Genomic DNA, 17,191 nt, shown 5'->3' with positions numbered 1-17,191 from the left:
CAAAAAAAAACAAAAAAGAAATTGCTAAAATCTTTTCCAACGTTCAATTTTATTTAAGCAAACATGTTTTTATTTGTATGTATGTGTGTGTTTCTTTTGCATTTACACAACACATACACATCTTTCATTTGAGTCATTGTGGTGTTAAAAAAGTGTAAAAAAAACAGTTTTTTCACTCTCTTTTCTTTTTGGCTAAAAATGTTTACTATGCTAAACTGGGTTAATGTCATGTTATTGACAATCATTGGCAACGACAGACACAATTTTAAAATTTGGTGATGAAAAGAAACATTGAGTGGAGAAAATTCTTGCCATGAAAACTATTTTTTTTAGGTTTTTTTGGTCTTGCATTTTAGTTTAACACATATGAGAAATACTCTTACAATTTTAATGCTAAAAAAATACAAATGTGGTGTATAAAAATGGGTTAAAAATTAAATTTGTGAGTGCGTTAAAATTTTAAAAAAAAATTCACATTTTGAAAACTGTTAGGCATGATTATATACAGCATACAATAAGGATTTATTTAAATTTTTTATGCACAAAATTTCCATAAATATTGTTATTAAAGCAGTACTAGCTTTCTGATAGGATACTTAGGATAAAGTTTTTATTGAAATTTAGAAATATTGTTTTAAATAATCCCACCGTACAATACTTCCAGCAATCAGGATACAAATATGCAAACATTTCAATGCTATAAATCACAAGAACATGTTTATCATGTCCACAAACAACAACTTATTAACTAAAATTACAATTTCGACTTGGAAACTCCATAAAAGTGAACATCTCAATAAAATCCCCATTAACTAGCATAAGGTGTTTGAAAATATTAAAGAATTTCCATTTATACACATGTCAACCAACAATCCTCAAAAAATAACAAAAAATTCAAAAAACTTACTTAACGATGTTTTGGCAATTGTAATACATACAATGTACAAGACTGTAAATGAGCAAAAAAAAACACTCGTTTCCATACCTGAATTACAGATGAAATTCAAATACGCAATAATGGCTGACTGAAGCGCCAACTCTATGCTTGTCAGGATGGCTGGCTCCAGTTGAACAATTTAATCGTCTGTCTACATACCAACCACATTCTATAGCCAAGTATTGGCTTTTTTATTTACGTACTATTGAAATAGTTTTGGCTGGTCTAATGGCATCCACAATAAAAGGTATTTTGAGCAGAAAACAAGATGGAAAATACTATTAAGATTTTTATAGCAAAATAAAAAAAAAAAAAAAAACTCAAGCATGATGTCATGCTTGAGGTGTTTGTCAGTAATATTTTGTTAACATCGGTAATGATGTGTTTATAAGTGTGAAATGTATAAATGTATGGCGAAAAGCACTTTATTTAGAAATAACCAAGTCAGAGTAATGATAATTAAATTTTCCAATGTTGAGAACAGAGTTATATTAAAGGATTTAGCAGTTTAGCGGTTTATACTTTTCATATCTTTATCACCAATAAGGATATATGTATATTAGGGTGAGTTTATTTGTATGGAGGACAAATAAGATGTCGATGTTCCCAACTAAAATGTATATCAAAATAAGAGTAGTTCTATTGGTATATAACACTTGATTATACAGCAAACATTTTAGCTTAACTAAGATACTTAAAACATTCCACTAAAATATATTCTATTTATTTGTCATAATTTCTTTGTAATAAACGTTTTTATTGTTTTTTAATTGGGTGTATGACTGAAAATTGCTGGATTTACAACAGATGGCGTAACCTTTGAACTTGGTTTTTAACAACCAAGTTCTCACTTAGTTATTATACCTTAAGCTAAGTACTCTGTTGAAAATTGCGTGAAGTTTTGTTTTATGAACAGAGTACTAGGCTATTTAGTGTAAACAAATTGAAAAATATCGAATTTTGTATCAACAAAGTGTCATATGCGGAAAGTTTTGTTTTACTTCTTAAATTTGAAAAACAAGTGCTGCTGCAGCACATCGATTGCTCACCGAGGCTTATGATGAATGTTTGTGGTTTGTGCGGTTTAGAAGTGGTGATTTTGATACGAAAGACAAATATTGCCCAGGCCAACCAAAAAAGTTTGCACACCAAGAATTGGAGGCATTACTCCATGAAGATTGTTGTCAAACTCTACAAGAGCTTGCACAATCATTGGGCAGCAATTTCAAAATGTGTGCATGCCGCAGGATTCATCCAAAAGTAGGGAAATTGGGTATCATACGAAATTAAGCTGAGATACCTTGTAAGAAGATTTTGTATATCTGAAATGCTGCCAAGCCCGACCATACAATACCCTACACTAAGTAAAAGAGCAAAAACACTTTTCTTTTAAAATTTCAATAATTTATATTTTGAGGGATTTTCGGAAGTGGGCCTTATATGGGGGCTATGACCAATTATGGACCGATCACCATGAAATTAGGTCGTGTGATTGTTGTCTATATTAAAGTTAACTATGTTGAATTTTATGTGTATACCAACATATTTAAGCGGTTTATGCACGTTAAAGTTATTTTCGGAAGCGGTTCTATATGGGAGCTATGACTAATTATGGAGCGATCGTAACAAAATTTGGTGACATGAATTTTGTATATATATTAAACTTATTTGGAGCTCAATTTGTGTAGATACATAGATAAATTAAACACTTATGACCGATAAAGTCCAATTTCGGAAGAACATTTGTATGGGTGGTAGGTGAAATAATGTACCGATTTCAGTCAGTTTCAATAGGCTTCGTCCTTGCCCCGAAAAAATAATATGCACCAAATTTGATCGACATATCTTCAAAATTGCGACCTGTAATCTGCGCACAAAGTTTACATGGACAGCCAGCCAGCCAACCAGACGGACGGAAGGACATCGTTTAATCGACTCAGAAAGAGATTCTAAGTCGATCGGTATACTTTAAGGTTGGTGTTAGACTAATAATTTTTGGCGTTACAAACATCTGCACAAACGCATTATACCCTCCCACTATGGTGGTGTAGGGTATAAAAAGGAAGCAATATTCACATAATCAAATTTGATATAGTGAAGTAGTATGACTTGACTTCATTCAATTAATTTTAATATAAATATTTAGAAACTAAGAGTTTAAGATAGTGGTAATTTTATGTGGAGATTTTCTAAAGATATAGATTTCTATCATCCCAATAAAGCTCTGTACAGTCATTATAAACGCAGAAGTATATAAAATTAAAATGAAAGTAAAACTTTTGTTTTAAAATAATGGTTTGTTTTTAATAAACAATTTAAATATTTCGATAAACAAATTTGTTACGAGTTTTGCAAATGAGTGAAAACAAATGAGTTTTAAACAAAAGCAACAAGAAACATGTAAATAAAATTTATATCTGCACATAATTTAAACAATTTCAATTTTATTTAATAAACAAACAAAACAAACATTTAGCACTTCATAAAAACACAAACTGTAGAATATAAATAAAATTAACACTTGCATGTGAAGGTTGAACATTAATTTTAAAACAAACATTAAAATGCCATGAAAACCCAGTGGGAAATTAATGAAAACATGATGAGAAAAACTGAGAACAAAACAGATAACAATACGCGAAGTATTCAAAAGCAATATTAAAAAATTAAATTATCTGGTTTAAAATTTAAAAAGTGTTTACAATTTTGAATTTATTCAGTTTTCCTACACACAATGATTTGAGAGGGTAAAACCCCACCCATTTTTAAATATCTTTAGATTTTCATGTAATTGATTTTATATTGGGTATAATGAAATGTTCAACAACTACTTTATTATTTTCATTATTATTATTTTTTAGCTGACATACAATTTTTTCACGAGGAGTTATCATCCATAAATATATTTTTGCCTTTTTTATTAACACTTCAATATATTTCCTTTCTTCTTTTTGCTGTGCTTTTTAATTTTTTTCAATATCATCATCAATAGGAAAACAACAAAAAATAAAACACAAAAGTTCACTATCATTTTTATGTTCTACTAGAAAATTATATCCACTTTTTTTTGAAGCTCAGCAATTAATATGCAAAACTTTTTATTCCCTTTTTCAATATTTTTCTTTTTTTTTGTTCTTATGGCATATAAAACATTTTTTTTATTATTTTCAATTTATTTAACTGTGAACTGTGTTTTTATGTGAATTTCATTTAATAGCTCTTTTTTTGTGAAAGGTGCTAAATTGTCAAAAGTTGTCATTATGCAAAGGAAGTTGCTAAAAAAAAGTGTAGAAAAATAATTAAAATTACTAAGGGAAAATTTTGAAAAATTAATGGCCGTATTGAATTGAAGTGAAATAATTGTAGAAGAAAAAATGTAGAAAATGAGAATAAACTGAAGTGGTTTTAATGGGCAAAAAATATTTTTACAGGTGTAAAAAGCTACAAAAACAAAATTAAATTGACTTTGGTGTCAGATTAAATTTATATAAAAATAAATTCTAAGTAGTGCAGCCAAAGAACTTGTCTTAATGAAAGGAAATGAATATTTAGAAGATGTATCTTGGGAAAAAAAATAAATTGCATTTCATATAGCATAACTAATTGACATGTAAACTGTGTTTTAAAATCAAATCTTGATTGGAAGAAACTCTAAATACGAATTCAATTCAATAAATATTAATAAGTTTCTTTATAAAACAACTGTTATAAGCAAAAAGCTTAAAAAGTAAGCTTTTATATATTTTATTGTTTATCTAAGAAAAATGCATATTTTCCCGTTTTTTAGCTTAATAAATACGAAATTAACCGTAAGCTCTCTTTTGTTGTGTCTTATTTCAGACTTTCTGGTTGAATTTTCCGTTTTGGTGTATTTAATGACTTAAAGTAAAATTTCACAGATAATATTTTTACGGAACATTTTAACCCCTTAAATCCCTGTTTTAATGGAGTTTGTTGCTCTTTTTTAAAAGAAGGACAAAAAAGACCCATGACTTGAGGAGTTAGAGGGTTAACATATTCTACAAAAATGTTCTCCGTAACATTTTGCATAAATTTGCAAAATCCTTACATTTTATACCTAAAATGTAAGGATCATATGGTTTCTTATGAAGATTAACAATAAGAATGTGCCAGAGTTGGGAAACTATAACCCGCCCTCAAATGAAATTCAGATGTAAACTTTCAAAACGCTGATACACGTGTCTTTTTTTTGTTTTTGTCTCCTCTATCAAAATTTATTGGTCGGACCTTGTAATTTTGGAAAAATTTTGATTTTGTTTGATTTTGTATAGTGTTATTATTTAATTATAAGAATATTGATGTAGGCTAAGTGAAATAATAAATATCTTCATATTTATCAAATCTTATATCACGAAATAAATGTAATCAATCTCCAGTTGTTGATGCAATGTGACCAGTTTCATAGCCAAAAATATGAGGGAAATAAAATTAAAAAATTTTATATATTTCTGAAAGCTGTTTCAAAAATGCATGTATCATATTTTTAGAAACGAATTTTGATCTCCTAAATGGCACCAAATTCGAATAATATTTATTCCAAAAATTGTTATTAAAAATATGCCTTTATGTACTATTTTTTCTCAAAGTTTTGAAAAGAAAATTAATGAATGCTTTTTTAATTTGTTTATACCAGATCTAGGCATTACCTATGCACGCGTGCTTTTCGGCTGTTACTAAATTTACAACAACGTACTGTTACGTATTAAAAACTCATTCAGTCTCGTTTGAGCGTTCATTGAAGAAGGTTGTGTTGTCGCATGTTTCTTGCTTTTGTACTTAATATTTTTAACATCAACTTTTGCTAAATAAACTTATTTTAATCTAAAATGCTTTCTTAATTCGATATAAGTAAAGAAGTCTAACAGAAATTTACAAATTTAAAAATATTATTTTCAATTAAAATACCACCATTTCAAAATTAAAATTTCCATGCCTGCGTTATAGTGAATATGAGAGTATAAAATATATATAAATGCCTATAGATATGAAGCTTCAGAATTGTATTGCAAAATTTGTGCAAAATATGGCACTTTTAGCTTTCAGGATACATGGAAAATATATGAGTGCTTTGACCACATTCGTAGACCTACAATAACGCCTTTTATTTTGGTCTACTAGTTATATGAGAATGAATCAATGTGCGTTTAACCTCCCGATAATTGAACGAACGATAATTTTGGCTCAATAAATTTATCCTAATCTATCCGGAAGTAAAATGAACAAGCAATAGGTAAAGCGGTTCAGAATGTATAAAAGCAGTTTGTGAACAATATGAACATCGTCAAACTTGGTACAAATTAATTTATTGAAATTCTTATACATAATACAAATTTTAAAGGTAGAAGTTATTGGAAACTGCAAAAAGAGAGGCATTCTAATCACTATATTGCCAATACTATAAATATTCTCAAATAAATATTGAATAAATAACAAAAGTTGGAAAATTTTTGTATATACTGCTACGGTTTACCTTTTAAAAACGATGGTTTATTTAATTTAAATAAACCGGATAATTTTAATTTCAAATAAAAACAGTTTAGTGGTTTAAGAGCCATCATTACAACTTGCATCTATGTTTGAACTAGTAAAAGTACCTTTTTCTATAGCTTAAAGTTACCTTTCACTATTTCGAACATAAAGGCAAGTTGTAATAATGGCCCTAAAAATTGTAACAACTCTTTATTTATTCAAATTTACAATACAGCAGTTCAAATAGTCAAAATGTATTGTTATACAAAAACAAATACATGTTTATAAGCATATAACGATGCTTCTTGGAAGCTCTATTTCTGCAATGATCAACTCAAAGCATTTATACAATGTAGTATGTTCCACAGCTATGTTAATAATGTCCACAGTTATGTTAACTGCTGTTAATCAAACGATAAACAACATTGTCCACAATCAGAAGTATCCAGAAATAGAAAGGTTGTGAAACATGATGTAACTTTAAGCCAGCCGTTAGAACCGTTATACATATCTGAATTCAAATACAATTTCGTAACAATACTTTAAAACTAGTTAATTAAATTTAAATGGCAAAATATCATTCAATTACATGACCAAAATGTCTTACTTTTCAGTAGTTCCTGGCAAAGATCCTGTTATAACCGGCATACGTTCACGCTACAAAGTGGGTGACATAGTTAGAGGAAACTGTACTTCATCACATTCTAGACCGGCGGCCAATATAACGTGGACGGTAAATGGTTATGAGGTGAGTAATAGATAAGAAATTAATAAAACAAATTTAAATTAAAAACCTGAAACTTTAGAACTTAAAAAGTATAGAAAGGAAAACGTATTATATGCAAAGAAAACTCATTCGATTATGGTTGAATCATTCGAATGAAAAAACTGATTTTTTTACAGAACATTTTTTTAGAAACTTTCTTCAAACGTATTCACAAAAATCAAAAGTTCTCAAATAATCATAATATAGTAGCACATAGTGAAGTATCTGTGTCTAGACTTAATGACCTATTGAGCTACAGGTTGGCTTGGTAGGGTTGGTCTAATAACTTCGATATTTTTGCATACATTATGATGTAAATAAGACTACATCAGACAAGTGGTATGATAAAGTCGAAATAGGTTCTATTCGACTATACTTGAGAGTTTTCACTCAGGGATTTACCAAGATAACAAACTAACCCATCAGTTTGGAAAAATGTTTTTATATTAAAAATTTTGAATTCCAAATGTATAAATTACATAGTATTAAAACCAGACATACAATTATAAAATGTTAAAAAAAAAATTATATTTGGGGGATTCAAACGGTCTCCTATTAGGTCGTATTGTCATAAAATATTTTTTAGTTTAAATAAATTTTTGTTGGGTTTCAAACAAAAAGTTATAAACTAATAAGACTTTTAGAACTATGTTTATTGGTTTGTCATAAAATAACACTTTTTTGTTTGCAGCACAACAAGAATTTGTTTAAACTAATAAAATATTTTACGACATTATGACAATACGACCTAATAGCAGACCGTTTGAATCCCCCAATTGATTAAAAAATTACTTTAAAATAAAACCTAGTTACCCAAAGCAAAATACCGCCTGTCTGTATTTTTCTGAATACGATTCTAAATAATCTTTTTTCCATACTAAATGGAATTTTTTTTGTAATAAATTTACAACATATTTATTAAGCAATGCTTAAATTTTCACTAACACAAAATTTTAGGAAATTATTTGCCCCAATTTTTTGTTACACAAATAATTTGGTCAGTTATTGACCACAAATTATTGTCGAAACCAAAAAAAAAAAAAAAACCGACCAAAAACAAAATACACATATTCCATTTAAACCAGCCCCATAACAAAAGAGACCTAAACAAATATATTTCTGTTTGTGCTAAAACAAACAAAAAATGAAATCAAATAAATGAAAAACTTTTAAAAAGTAACAAATCATACATACAGAACATAACAGAACAGCCACTTCAGAGGAATAATGAAAAAACGAACATCAGCAACCAAGAGAACATAGATACATACATACATATACATGAATTTATAGTATATGTAGAGATATACATATACATAAATTTTTGCCCAAGGATAAAGTTTTATTTAAGGGGAAAACAAACATATGTACATAAATACGGCTTATGGGGTCTCCCAAAATCTAAACATACCAAAAAAACACAAAACACATATACAAACACATTAAACAACCACAAAAACTGGAAAAAATAAAACAAACAAAATTTTCAAATTGAGCAACCGAAAAAAAAACCAAAAACTACAGCCAGCAGATAGTCATACATATAGACGACCAAGAATATAATTTAATGTCCACTTAAGCAGTTTTTGTTGCACAAAAATGAAAATTACACTTACGCACAGACAAACACACGTGCTTTTATAAAAACATAAACAATAATGTGGTTAAAATATCTCTACTACTTTCATTACAATGACATTAAAAATACCAACGACAAAAAGAGAGAGAGGAATGTAGAAAAACTATATTGAAAAACAAAAATAAATACACAGATAAACGTGGCAAATTAAAAGTCACATTACCTCAACACTTGCACTTGCTAAACATACACACAGACTTAACACTCAGACACGGACACTCAGCCTTCTTTTTTTTTGTAAATTTTGTTAAACTATAGTTGTATACTTAATACAAGAGAGTTTTTAAATGTTGCTGCTAATAGTGGTGTTGTTGTTGTTGTTATTGTTGTTTCTTTTTATGGTTTAGCATATGTTTTAAACAACACTCTCACAACACTTTGTTGCTGCCATTGTTGTAACCACAAGTCCTGCTAGCCATTGTTAACATATGCTCCCAAGTGCAGACAAAGTTTTCAACGTGTATTTTTAATAATGAACGCATCTGTATGTTGTAGTTTTATACCAACCGAAATTTCTTCTTTTTTTTGTCGATCCTTTTCGTACATTTCTTTTTTGCCTGTCATGCTTAAACATAGTTAAGGTTTTGTTCCCCTTTCTTTATGGGTAATTTGTGTCGCAATGTTTACTAAAACAGCATATTTTTGGTAATTTAAGGCATAATTACACAGTATCCTTTTTATGAGCAAACGAACATAATCATGTACTCGTACATGGTGCAACAGTAAATAAGCATTTCATATGGGTGCCTTCAAATACAGGAGACTGAATCATATAGGATTGGGAAACTACAAATAGTTAAATTAAATTTTTCAGATTTCCTTGCTTTAAATTGCTGCAAAACAAGCATTTATGGACAAAATACACAAGAGTTCATTGCTGAATATCAACTAATTTTACTTAACTTTTAAAATCTATGTCTTCCGATCAGGATGAAATTTGTACCAAAGTTAGACGTATTGGATAGTAATTCAGACACAATTTTTCAACAAGATAGGTCAAGAACTCTCGGAGTTAGAGAGGGTCAGAATTTGACATTTTGATACTATCCCACTCACACCCCACTAGGCAACCAAATATGTCTTAAAGGAATAGACCCAAGTTTTCTTTTGAGCAAAAAATATTTTAAAAAAAAGTTAGATTTTGCAAAAAAAAAAAGGCAAAAATTGCATATTTTGAGTTACAAAACATATATTTTGATAGATATCCCACTCACATCCCACTAAGCGACTTAATAGGTCTTCAAGGAAAATATCTGAGCTTTCTGTTAAGCAAAAAAAAAAATTAAAAAGAGGGCCCATTTCGAAAAAAAAGTCAACAAAGTTTTTGATTTTGCAATAAAACTCAAAAATTGCATGTTTTGAGTTACAAAACATTTTTTTTTGATACATATCGAACTCTCATCCCACTAAGCGACCAAATAGGTCCTCAAGGAAAATATCTAAGTTTTATTTTAAGAAAAAAAAGGGGGCCCATTTTGAAAAAATAGTCAAAAAAGTTTTTGATTTCGGAAAAAAAAAATTTTATTTTTTTTTTAAATATTTTTTTTTGAAAGATTGAAGAAACAATAGGTAATAGGTAATAAGTTACATGGATGAGAAAAATCACATGTTTGGCCAAAATGTCCAATTTTGACCCCTTCTAACTCCGAGAGTTCTTGACCGATGTTGTTGAAAAATTGTGTCTGAATTACTATCCAATAGGTCTAACCTTGGTGCAAATTTCATCACGGAAGACATCGATTTTAAAAGTTGGCTCACTTCATGTCATTCGTTTTTATCTAACATTGTAGTAGTGATGTTAAACGGGACTGGATTATCCATCCCTGGATTTACGATTTATAAATGTGAATCACGAAATTCGGGTTTTTTTTTCTAATGAAAAAAAACAACAATTTTAACAATAAAAACCATTTATTTCACAAATTTATTTAAATGAGAATTTTGTTGGAATTTGACTTTAATGTTTGTGAATAACTTGAAAAATATTTGAACAAATTTAATATTAAAAAAAAAATTGGCTTAAAATTTAATTTCTCTAAATAAATTGAAATACAACTATACTTAAATTCAAGGCGTGAATTACGTTTGCTTTCAACTTGAATTTCAGTAAAATTACTTATTGGATTGAATTAAGATTTGAAGATAACTTAATATAAATATTTTTGATATTTAATACTTATCACCAAATGATTTCGGGCATATGGCCGATTTTTCTAACACTGCTGGCCGTATGTCATGAATAACACGAACACTTTTGGCCTCCAAGGTATCAATTGTTGCTGGTTTATCAGCATAAAATAATGACTTCACGTGGTCCATTCTCTAATTAATTTCTCTACATCACGTTATCACCAAACTTTGTTTTCAATAACTCGATAGTTTCGGTCGCCATTCTAATGAAACCACATCTCGCCTAGATCAATACCATCCATATTTTCAAACAAAAAATCATTTATCATGGTGCAATAACGATCTCCATTAACCATACCGCGAGCTCTGGCATCATTTTTAAAGAAATAAGACCGTATAAATCGCACCAAACGGTTCTTTATTTGAATATAATGGAGTCTGTAAGATCTGTTGTGGATTGGTCTCACTCTATATGCGGCAATTTTGCTTATTAACAAACCAAATATGAGACTCATCATTAAACAAAATTTTGCGATAAAACAGTCGTGTATAAGTTGCTCGAATCGATGATTAATTTTCGAAGTAAATTGATGCGTTGCTCAATCTCATTTTTGCTGTATGACTATTTATTTCACTATTATGACTGTATGACTATAAAATACACCAGAGTATCTGGCGCGAATCGAATCAGCAACCCTCAGATTGGTAGTCTATCGAAGCACCCTAACAGCTAAAATTATAGAATTTTCTAACTCATGGGTTCCATATTAAGATGTTTAGCAAAGTATGTATTGATAAAATGGAATGAATCAATGAATTTATTGTTACATTTACCAAACATGAGGTATGAGTATTATTTAATTTTAGAAATATTAATCATACGCACCATAGTCTAATTGTAATAGTAACACTAGTTTGCATATTTTTTTGATACATATTTTTAGGCTCATTCTCTTATCTTAGTCTTATTTCAGGAAAAATATTGAAAAAAATAAGAACGTTAAACTTTCAGATATAAGTAAGATTTCGAGGATATTTATTGCCTGTTTCTCAAAATGCGAACGAACATTTTCTTTCGTATTTTATTTTGAAAACAACAAAAAAATTTTAAATTTATTTGTAGTTTTCAATTTAAATCACGAAAGAAAAAGTTAGTTCGAATTTAGAAAAACAGGCAGTTAGTTTTTGGTCACACATTTTTTAAAATTAATCAAAAAAATTAGATTAGAAATTTTAAAATGAGTATGAAAAATGCATATATTTTGACTTAAATTAAGCTCAATTTATTTAAATTTATAAAGATTTTTAAAAAATATTGTAATATTGATAAGAAGCTACAAAAATTACCAAAATTACTACCATTCAATATGCAATGGTCGAATATAGTGTTTAGCATGTTGTTCCATCTCATAAAAAACTACTCTTCTTTTCCGCCTGATATCTAACCACCCTTTTTATATTTACACATTAAAAGCAAACCCCCATATTCCAAATTCAAAGTAAACAACCAAAAAAAAGTTTAAATAAAAATAATAAATATTTCGGCTTTACAAAGGACGTTAACATTAATTCGTTGCAAACTTTTGGCAACAACAATGGGACGACTACGTGTAAAAAGTTTAAATTTAAACACAAAAATGTTTGTTAATTATGACTTATGACATGCAAAAACAAAACCTTACGCAAATAGCTACCACTACGGCAAATTTAAAACAACACAAAGGCCAGTTAAACTACCATGTTATAAATATTTGTTTGAAAAAAAGTTTTATTAAATTAAAAAATTAAAATAACCCAGCTTACAGCAATCCTTTAGTAATAACTTTAACTGAAAATATTATTACTTTCCAAGAAAATTATTATTTCATAGTGTTAAATATGTAAATTAAAGTTTTATTGCACTTTATTTACCGGCAAGAAATTGAGGAAAATTTCTCTTTTAGCGGAATTTTTCTCACATTTCACTTTGCTGTTCTTAGTAGTTCAAAAGGAATAAGAAATTGACCTAGTTAAACCTTTAAAAACATAAAAACAAATCTAAAGGAAAAAATAATAAATTAAAGAAAAAAAAGTATCATGCAAAATTTGCAATGCTTATTAAAACTATAAATTGATATCATTATGCATTATGCTCAGTTGTTTTTTATAATTAAAATAATTATTTATTTAATGTTTTTTCCGTTAATATAATAATTATTTTCTCTTCTTTCTGTTTTTCAGACAAATCCTGCTCATATACGACACTTTAAGCCCCATAAGGATCCACGTGAATTAGAAACTGTTATTTCTGCCATACATTTTGTCGTAACACCACAACACTTTATTTATGGCAAATTAAAGGTAAGTACCAAGAAATCTACATGCACTTTTATGCACAAAAGTACTAGATAAAATGCAAAGTGGAGGAAAAAAACAACTTTAACTATTATAATGACAAAACTAGAAGACATTAAGGACTTGCTGTTTTTTTATTTTGTCAACAGTCTATTTCCTTAACCTGCCTGTAGTAGTAAGATGAAGAAGACTTGAATGTATCAGACATATAGCAAATGTTTTAAAAATTTTGTAAACAGTGTCTAATAAAATAAGTTTATAAAAAACCCTGATGCATTGTGATCATTAACTTTTTGAAAGTAAATATGTATAACAAAAAACTACTTAAAATGCTTAAAATTACCCATAAAAGTAATTCGATTTTGACGGATTCACAATCAATTCGAAACTTCCAATATTTAAAAAAAAAATATTTATTTTTAAATATAAATTTCTTGCGTATTTACATATTTAGTGAACAAGATAATAAAAAATTTATAAATTATCGAACTAAATTTTACTTTTGTTCAATCAAATTAAAATCAAACTTTTCTGGAAGACGTTATAACTGTTACAGTCCCACCTACTGCTTAATTAATTTTTTACATAAAATATTAATTAATTTCTCCAAACTTTAATAAACTAATTGAAATATATGCAAGAAACCAAAACTATAAAATATTCTTCACAAAGATATACACAATAATTAAAACCACATTGTTTTCACAACACAATGTAGTTACACTGTTGTTATGTTTCAAAAATTTAAATTATATAAAGTTTAAAATTTATGACACATAGACAACAATAACACACACAAACATATTAGATGCTGTTGGTATTACTTAGTATTGTTTGCTCTGCACATAAAGGAAACACAAGGACAAAATAATAACTCTACTTAAATGGCACGAAAGAGAAATGGGTACTAACTATTTCTGTTAGGCTGAGAATTTAGTATTAGAAAAAAATGTCCACTAATTGTTTAACAACAAAATCATAATTTTTAGAGGATTTTATAAAACACACAAAAACAAATAAACAAACAAACGCGACAGCAAAACTGGTACAGAGTATGAGAGAGAGAGAGAGATCGTGACTAATAGTTGGGGCACGTACAGTGCAACATTTTATGGTTAATTATTATTTTGTTTTGCTCCTTTTTTTGTTTTTCAATGACTTTATGGCGGTTTAACGTTCATATACAGACCCACGCATATACATACACACATGGTTTATGAGTATCATAAGCATATTGTTGCTCTCAATTATAAGCAACAAATAAACATGCACACACACATCAAAAAAACTGTCTTATAACCATAGAAGGACATCTGATATCCTTTTTTCAGTTTCATTCTGTATTTAACCGCACTTATACATTTATTTACTAGGGTGACTCTTATTTTGTACTTTGTTGATCTTCCAAGGTCTAAAATTGCTATCCAAATCAAATGCTGAACATTCTGACTAAAACGGTAACGTTTTTGCAAATTTGATTTCAAATTTCTGTATTTCTTTTGCAAAATGACATTGAAAATCCATTATAATCATTAAATTTCATGAATTTCTATAAAAACATTTCCGAAATTTAAGATTTCTATAGAAATTTTTACGATATTAATAAATTTCTATAAAAACATTTTCGATATTTAAGATTTCTATGAAAAATTTTACAATATTAAAGATTTCTATTGAAATATTTACGACATTAAAAATTTCTATAGAAATATTTACGATATTAAAGATTTCTATAGAAATATTTACGATATTAACAAATATTTATAAAAACATTTCCTATATTAAAGATTTTTATAAAAAAATTACGATATTAAAGATATCTATAGAAATATTTACGATATTAAAAATTTCTATATAAATGTTCACGATATTAAAGATTTCTATACACATATTTATGATATTAAAAAAATGTCTATAAAAACATTTTCGATATTAAAGATTTCTATAACAAATTTTACGGTATTAAAGATATCTATAGAAATATTTACGATATTAAAAATGTCTATATAAATATTCACGATATTAAAGATTTCTATAGAAATATTTACGACATTAAAGATTTATAAAGAAATATTTACGATATTAACTAATTTCAATAAAACATTTCCGATATTATGTTTTCTATAGAAATATTCACGATATTAATAAATTTCTATATAAATATTTTCGATATTACAGATTTCTATACACATATTTACGTTATTAAAATTCCAAATTTTCAAGATTAATAATGCTAATTTTAACGTTTTACTAGGGTTTTTATCCCGGGAATTCCCGCTACAAATTTCCCCGGAATTTTGCCAATTTTTCATTACCCGATTCCGGAATCCCGGGAATTAAAAACAGACGAAAATACATAGAAAACAAATTAGAACTCTATTTTTTTCACCAAAAAACAGTGAAAAGTTTTTTACAGTTTATTGCTTATATCTTGGCAATAATAGACCGCTTATTATTATTATTTATTTGGGGTTTTTCGTATGAAAATTTAAAAAGAGAATTCAATATTTACAGAATTTATTTCTTATTGAATCATTCTAATTTCTTTAAATTTCTTCTTCAAATCCATAACAAAATAGCTTCAAAAATTTATTAAATGATTAAATTGTTCTTCAATTAAACAATTTTTTCAATTCATTTTGTATATGATTTGATTTAACAAAAATTTAATCATTCAGAGTTTGAATAAATTCTGTTATTAATTAACTTTAAAATTAATTCAGTTTAAACAAAGGCTTTGAAATTAATCTAAAAAAATAAATGTTAGGAATGGGTTAATGGAATGAAATTTTTTAATTACGGATTAAGATTTTAGTGAATTAAGCTCAAATTTTTATTAATTAATTCGAAGCTCTGATATTTAATAATTATGACACTAAGTTTTTATATGAAGTTTACAGTATCATTGTATATTACGGGAATAGCCGGGTACCCGGAAATGTATAAAAAAATTTCCCGATTCAGGGAATCAAAAAAGGTCGGGAAATTAAAAACCCTACGTTTTACCTATAATGCGTTAACGTAGGGCGCAATTTTAATTTGGCGAATTTTGAGAAAATTTAAATTTTAGTCACTAATTTCGCTTTTTGTTATAAATTTAAAAATAATTAAGATTTCTAAATTTAATATTTAAACATCTATGGTTAATTAAAATTATTTTTAGTTGGAATTTTTTTCAATTTTAAATTTCTTGAATATTTTGGAAAATAATGCTACTTTGACTCAAAACTCGAAACAGCAAATACAATATGTAAATTTCAGTATTTGGTTTTTAAATACCGAAGAAAAATGTTAGACCATGGGATCATAGAAATTCGAAAAAGTTCAACGAAGAGCCACCCTAATATCCATATTCTCACTGGCACTCACAAACACATTGAAGGCAACATTGAAGTGCCATAAAAAAGTGAAATGTTTACCATATTAAATGTTGACTGGCTGCACCACACAACTGCCACCATATTTGGCAACATACATACACACAATATTAATGAGTTGTTCTTTTTAATGACTTTATCTTCATTTATATGCGATTGTGTGCATATTAAAGTTGGTGGAAGATCTGTTAAATAATTAAAATTCTTTAAGTGGTCAAATTAAAATTTTCATTTCATAAAAGCACAACAGAACTTTAATTTGTACACACGCATGCTGGCCATACTGCATATAATGTATAAATGAATTCAATAAATTTAATAAAATATTTTATTGTTTCAATTTTATTGTAGATACGTTGTACGGCTTTTATACATGATGTCTATTGGAAATCAACTGAGAAATCTGTAGAAGAAAATCGTTTAAATAAGGCGGGCAATTCGAATGTGGTGCACAAGTTTTCAGATGACTATTTCGATTTGGATGAGGATAATGTAGTGGATCGTTCAGATACGTATAT

Source organism: Calliphora vicina, chromosome 2 (genome assembly GCF_958450345.1).
Source record: "Calliphora vicina chromosome 2, idCalVici1.1, whole genome shotgun sequence".
Lineage (NCBI taxonomy): Eukaryota > Metazoa > Arthropoda > Insecta > Diptera > Calliphoridae > Calliphora > Calliphora vicina.
Note: the sequence above shows the minus strand (reverse complement) of the source record.